We start from the raw sequence: 7,006 nt of genomic DNA on the forward strand, positions 1-7,006 counted from the left end.
GGTGGTTGTGGTGTTATGTTTCTGTCTTTTAGATAAATAGCTTATTGCTCTGTCAGATCTGTTACTTTCCAGAGTTAGCACAGTCTGGATTTTTTATATTTAATGTTATCACTACTGCTTTCACAGAAAATTTGCTTGACTTATTTTTTGTCACATAAGCTTGTTAAGCTCTGCTCTGAAAAAATATTTATAATTTCAGCAATCCATGTATTTCTGTTGTTTTATGTAACAACTGTTGTTGCTTTCAAATTTGTCTGGAAAGAATGTTCACTTACTCTCTTCTTAATCTTCTCTTCCTTTTGTTTGGTATTTGAAGAGACAAGCAATCAACAATGGACGTCACCGAAAATACCAAAATTTTATTCAGCCGAATCCAAGATCTCGAGCCGGGGAATGCCACCAAGATCATCGGCTACCTTCTTTTGAAGCATAGCCATCAAGAAATCATGGAGTATGCCTGTGGAACTGATATGAAGATTCTTGGTCTGATCAATGAAGCCAAAGCTTATCTCTTATCATCTTCGAAGCCCAACACTTTGAAGCCTATGCATGCTGTTCCTGATCAGCCAATCGAACCACCTGTCAACAATTTTGACCTTCTGCCTCCATATGCTGACTTTATTGGAGACTTCCATCGCCATGGAGAGTTTATCAGCTTTAGTGAACAGTTAAATGCTGCAAACCTCTTGGGGCTCAATTCATCCGGCAATGATCACTACCCGGAGGCAGCACCAGGTGGAGGTTTGCAAGAATTCTCTGTCAAGCCTTGTCATTTTTTAAATATGGGTTACTGTGAGAATGGTACGAGCTGTAGGTTCTCTCTTGGTCAGATCATGTCTGATGGATTATCCTGTAACCATATTGCTAATATTAATGAGTTAAGTAATCAAGACCAGGCCATTCAGCCTGGGTCACTGGAGGAGTTAGAAATGGAGATCATGGAGCTCTTAAAATCAAGGATGGGGTTGCCTGTTTCTTTAGCCGCATTACCCATATTGTATCTTCAAAACTATGGGAAGTTGCTTCAGCCTGAGGTGTACCTTAGCGACAGCCAGCGGCATGTGAATGCTAGTTTCAGCTTGATACGGTTGCTTGCCCAACTGAAAAGTATTCGGCTTACAGATAGGTACTTCTTTGCTGTCTCATGATTGTTTCTTAGTACTTCTGCATGTGTGAGGTATTATTTACTTCTTAGTATTTCTGCATTTGTGAGATATTATTTTCTTCGGCTTTGGCTGTCTTTGGGCTTCAGTGGCCCTAGCCATTTTGAGCCTCACGGTTTTAACTTTTAAAAAATATTTCAAGAGAGAAAAAAAGTTTCATTCCATATAAGTCAGAGACTTCCTTGACTATTCCTTGACTAACAACCGATATGGAATTAAAAGTGCCCTCCTCCTGCAACAAATCCTGTCTAGATAAATGATGTTCCACTTCAATTCTTATGGACGAGAAACCTATATCTTAGTCAAACACAGTATAACTTTTTCACCTTTTTTTTTTTGCCTTTTCAAATCTCCATTAATAGTGGTCATAATTTAGTTGCAGACCATATGGAGAGCTTGCAGTGGCACTAGCGGAAGAGGCTCCACATTACTTGGAGTACAGGAATGAAGGAAGTGATCTAGGAGAATCACTCGGCATGATTTATATTACTTTCCGAGCTGAAAGCAAATTCACTAATGAAGATGTTGTAAACTACTTCAGGTATTCTCCTCCTCTTCTTCTTGAAAAGGTTTAAATAATGAAACAAGTTTGCCGAGTTTTAGTGTACTACCTTTTCTCTGTGATCAGCAAGTATGGTCCGGTTCGTGGTGTGCAAATACCACGACGAGAGAAACGAATGTTTGGTTTTGTGAGCTTCTACCACCCGGAAACTGCACAACTTATTTTAGCAATGGGACAACCTCATTTGATTTGTGGATACTGGGTTCTGGCTAAGCCCTATGTAGAAAAATCAAAGCTTACTGACAGGTCAGTATCCATGATCACTCTACTTGATTTGCCTCTACTTTCGTGATAATACCATTCTTTAATGGAAGAACAACCCACTTTTGTTTGATTAGCATTGTATCAAGGTTAGTCTATCTTCTATTCCTTATTCTGGTTTTTATTGGTCAGCATTTTTTTTTCCTTCAATCTTCCATTACTAATTAAAGGAAATAGGTCATCAATGTCATCTTTGTCCACCATGCTGTCCAAGTTCCCAACTATAAGATGTCTACAGAAGCATATGTAGACCTAGTTAACTCGGAATAACAGGGCAAACTCAAAATATATTCAAGTGAACCACAGCTACGATGAGCGCAGAAATGTAGGCAAGCCCACTGATCTATTAGTATGGCCACTAGTTGTTTGAAGTGATTCTCTTGGGAAAGTTTCATGAGATTCACATGGTGAAAAGCCATGCATGGTGACTAAACATCCTGGGATTTGCTACAGTTGAGTGACAACTTGAAACCCAGTCACTGTAAAGTGCCCATGGTAGGCCAGCATCACATAAATTTTTAATTTTTTATATCAAACCTGTAAATAAGCCCTTGAGATGCATTAGTAGTATGTTCTTCACCATGTCCATAAATCATCACGTGTCTTCTGCATTACAAGGATGACATCTGAGTACTGCCTGCAGCCTCACCATCTTGCATTCCTGGAATCTGGTAGAATCTTCTTAGCATCATATGTTGCTAGTGTATGTTTGTGTTTGTACTTCTAATTGAGCCACAGGCTTTCATGTGATACGTATAATGTACATCCATTGTAATTGGTGATTCTGAAACTTCAAATTCTATGTCATCTATAATTTGGCAGAACAATGCATTTATTTTTTTAAGGATGTATTTCAGGTTTTTATTAAATCATTAATTTTGAACATTTTCTATAATGTCGTGAGTTGCGCAGAAGGATGATTCTTCTTTTGATTATATGTCAGATTGTTAGCATTCAATTCAGGTTTTGATTACTGGGAACAAATACTTATAATGTTTTCTGAAGCATGTGGTGTTGTCATGAAAACAATAGTCACCTTTGGGAGTTAGGGTTGTAAATCTAACCATACCTATTTTCCCCATTTCTAATTTTCTATTTGATGATTTGGATTTCTCTTTTTCTTTTCTTTTCTTTTCTTTTGGCAGAATGCATGCTGAAAAAATGGGGCTTCCAGGATTTACCAATTTCTTGAAATGCATCCGGATATTAATGCAGGTGAGTAGGATTCGCATATTTGGCCATAATTGCTATCTTTATAGATTTGATAATCCCTTCTTTCTTTCTGTATTTATCCTTTTTTTTTGTTTTGTTTTTTTGGGGGAGATGGGATTCAAGCCCACGAGTAGCTCTAAAATATGAATAAATTCTCCACCTCTTTCAGTGTCAAGGGTTTGTCATGATTCAAGTCCTTTAAAAAGGCAACTGATTGAAGAGCATGAATATGCAATTGAACTTGAGAGAAGACGCCTCCTTAACCTGCAGCTTCTCCCTGAGCTTCCAATGCCACAGTCCGATGGTTGTTATAGGATTGTTGAACAAAACATTCCAGAAGGTTGAAGCCAAAAAAGAAAAAGATTTGTTTATTTCTCAAAAATAAAATTCGGCTTTCTTAAAAGTTTTTACAGTCTCTCCATCAAACACTTTTTCATGTAATGATCATGTAGATCATTTTCTTCATTGGCAGTTTATGTTCGAAAGAAAGGCTCTGCAAGACAGACAGGCATCAACTACGGTGAGCAAGATAGGTGAGCAAATAGAGTAGATAATAAGTTTAAGGATGATATATAAATATCTCAATAATTTCCCCTTGATTCTCCCATCAAATTGGGATTCTTTGCCATTTCTTTTCCTTTTATTCTGATAATCTGTTTTTAGATTTGGACCATGAAAAGGGTTTAGAAAATGTATTGTTGTCAGTTGGGAACATTATTTATGGTGACTCATATCAACTTTGTTTGGACTTGCTCTGAGCTATAATGTGTATATCCCTCTTGCATTCCACAGTGGGATACTTTATTGCATTGTTTTATTGAATTGTTTGAAATCAGGGAGGCATCATTCGACAACCAAATTTAATGATCCTAATTGTTTCCTACATTTGTAGCTGATGCATCTTGCTCTTCCCCTTTATATTTTATTGAGGCACCTCTTTAAGTTTACAAACCAGATCTTGCTGCTATCATGTGGTAGTACACTATATAAAATCAGCACCGTTTCTCTTAAGTTTACATTGCACTTATATTCTTCTTTGCAGTGGCCATATCGAGCTTGCAGATGCATTACATTGTATAGGAAGCAGCATATTCAGTGCTTTATAGACAAACAACAGCATGGATGGTACATTGCAGAGGAAGAATATTGTATACCAGACTGTTTCAAATTGATCCAGAATTTTTTTTTCTTTTTCTCTTTCCCTCTCTTGACCATTGAAAGGATCCTGGACAAGTTCTATATACCCATCAACCACTGCAGCAGGAGTTTCCTCCACTTGATGCTTGTGAAGAAAGCATCAAAGATGATACGAAAGATCTAAGGAAAGTCACCTAGTTAGTATACCACAATAATCTAGTGAACTCTATTGGAAAGGAGTAATCTGTGAATATAAATAGTTCAAAGATCAGATAGAAGTTGTTCAATCACTTTTACGTATACGAAATTTATTTCACTAAAGATGTAGAATATCATGATCTAGTTCTATATGTAAGCAGAGATGTTTTCTTATTTTATAAATCAGGTGTTGATTGAAGATTTGACTTTTGAATTGGTCATTTTCGATGTCATACTTGTTTTGTTGATCTCTTTGGCTAAAGCAGTGGAGAACCCTATCATTGTTGTGAGCTGCTGCCAACAGTTAATATTTCTGTGAACTTTGTTTTGCATTATTATATTTGCTCCTTAATGTGTACTCCATGCATGTTATGTCTTTCAGTATCCAATTCTTATTGACGTTTGTGTACTTGTCTTTATGTTTTCCTTGTGTCTGTGTATATTATTTGATGCGTAATGTTGCTCTGATTCCAACTTTATTGCATGATTCTTTCAAAAATTCTTTCAGTTAATCAGAGGGCATGTGGTTGGCCAGAGTGTTAATTTATGCCTGAAAAGCATGAAAACATCTTAAACATTCTTTTTCCATAATTTAAGATGTTGGATGGGATGGCAATGGGTAGGATACCCACAAGATTTGCCTTGCCCGTATCTGAATTCATTTAAAATCTTACTACTTGACCCATCCCAAACTCGATTATGAAATTAGCCATAAATCCCAAACCCAACCTATTTAAAGTTGGTGTACCCACCGGCTACCCAAACCACCAGATTAACCCTCATTCATATTCATATTATCATAAAAGAAAACTCCATAAAGTGAAAATTTTTGTAGCCAAAAAAGAATCCTTCCAATCAAAAATCCACAAACCCTACAAAGTATCATCCTTCTACCAGGATTAAATTCTCAAAACCTTAAGGGACCAACTCACTCCTCCACAACTCACACAAAATCCCATATGCTTGGGCAAAAACCCTAGTCGAAACCTCAAAAACCCCTCCAATCTCCCTCAGGTACTCTCCTTCCAAGTGAAAAGAAAAATAAATGATCAACCTATGTGGGAAAAGGTCTTACCATATATAAGAGTTTACATGGTATTATAAATTGTCAATCTATTTATGAAAATGGTTGCTGTGTTGTCTACATATTATATGGATATATTTTATAAAAAATATAATATATACATATAATTGGATTTGGGTAGTGGGTATAGGGGTAAATCTCAAATCCATCTCAAACCCACATGGATTTTAGTTTTAAATCCTAAACCCTATTAGGACACACTCAACAGATCCTATTAAGATTTGGAATGGATTGTATATCCAAAAAAAATCTGCCTAACTACCATCCCTAGTTGTTGGGTTAGCTCTCCATTTCCTGTCATAGTATCTTTATCTACTTTTTTTTGAATTTTTTTTTCCTAGTTATCTCACCATGTTGTTGGTACAGTTGGCATTGCTTTTTTGAAAAAAAAACAAAAAGAAAACCCATTGTTCCTTACATATATAAAGTTAATTTTTAATGTTGTTGGCACTGGCTTGGATCCTAACTACATCGTGAAGCCTCCCATCACATGCACTATTTTGCAGAGGCATGAACCAAAGGACTACTCCATTTCATAGGGCTCGCTGTTCATGCTAACAGCAAATGTTAATGGCTTATCTGTGTGAATAACCCTCGACTTCAGCCCTTTCTATAGAGCCCCTGATCAGCAATAATATCTGTTATAGGCCTCTAGAGGGCAAGCCTATTGATGTGAGTTTAAACCCATCATTAATTGGAATAAAATAGGAGAATGATTAAAAAGTTAATTATGGATTGCATATAGAATAGCCAGTTCTGCTAAACCAAGACAGCACGTGAATATGGTTTTAGCTCAAAACCTACGAATTCCAACCACGTCTTGAACAAATGGACTTCACTAAATACAACTCTCCTAATATTAATTATTTAATATGGAATTATAGTTTGAAGATTTTAAATCATTATATTAATTATACAAGTCTCTTTGAACCTTTTCTAGAAATCATAAAAAATGCAAAAAGGATATTAAAATAATCCAATAGAAGAAAGATCATCAACATGAACTCGATCCATTTACTAAATGAATTAAAAATCAAAACATGAATCTAACCTATTCATAGCCCAACATGTACAATCTATTTAATAAATAAGTTAATCGGCTCCACAATAAGTTGTTAATTCAGCTGGACATGGGCAACCTGATTATCTTATCGTATGTCCATATTAGGTTTTTAGGTTGGGTCATGGATTAATACCTCTAATCCAAGGCTCTCAAACCTTTATTCTTTTCATTCTATTAGTCAAATGGATTTTAAATAGGTCCAACCATAGTCATGCAAACCCTATGTACCTGATTATCTCATGTTATGCCCATATCTGATTGGTAGGTTGGATCCTAGATTATTATCTCTAATCCAAGGCCCCAAAAGTTTAGACATATCTTTATAA

The 7,006-nt window shown here is 36.1% G+C and overlaps 1 pseudogene; it reads left to right on the forward strand.

The window, feature by feature from the left end:
• The first annotated feature begins 332 nt into the window (after positions 1 to 332).
• On the forward strand, positions 333 to 4,304 carry LOC140853598 (zinc finger CCCH domain-containing protein 18-like; annotated as a pseudogene).
• The last annotated feature ends 2,702 nt before the right edge of the window (positions 4,305 to 7,006 follow it).

This window comes from Elaeis guineensis, chromosome 14, assembly GCF_000442705.2.
Source record: "Elaeis guineensis isolate ETL-2024a chromosome 14, EG11, whole genome shotgun sequence".
Lineage (NCBI taxonomy): Eukaryota > Viridiplantae > Streptophyta > Magnoliopsida > Arecales > Arecaceae > Elaeis > Elaeis guineensis.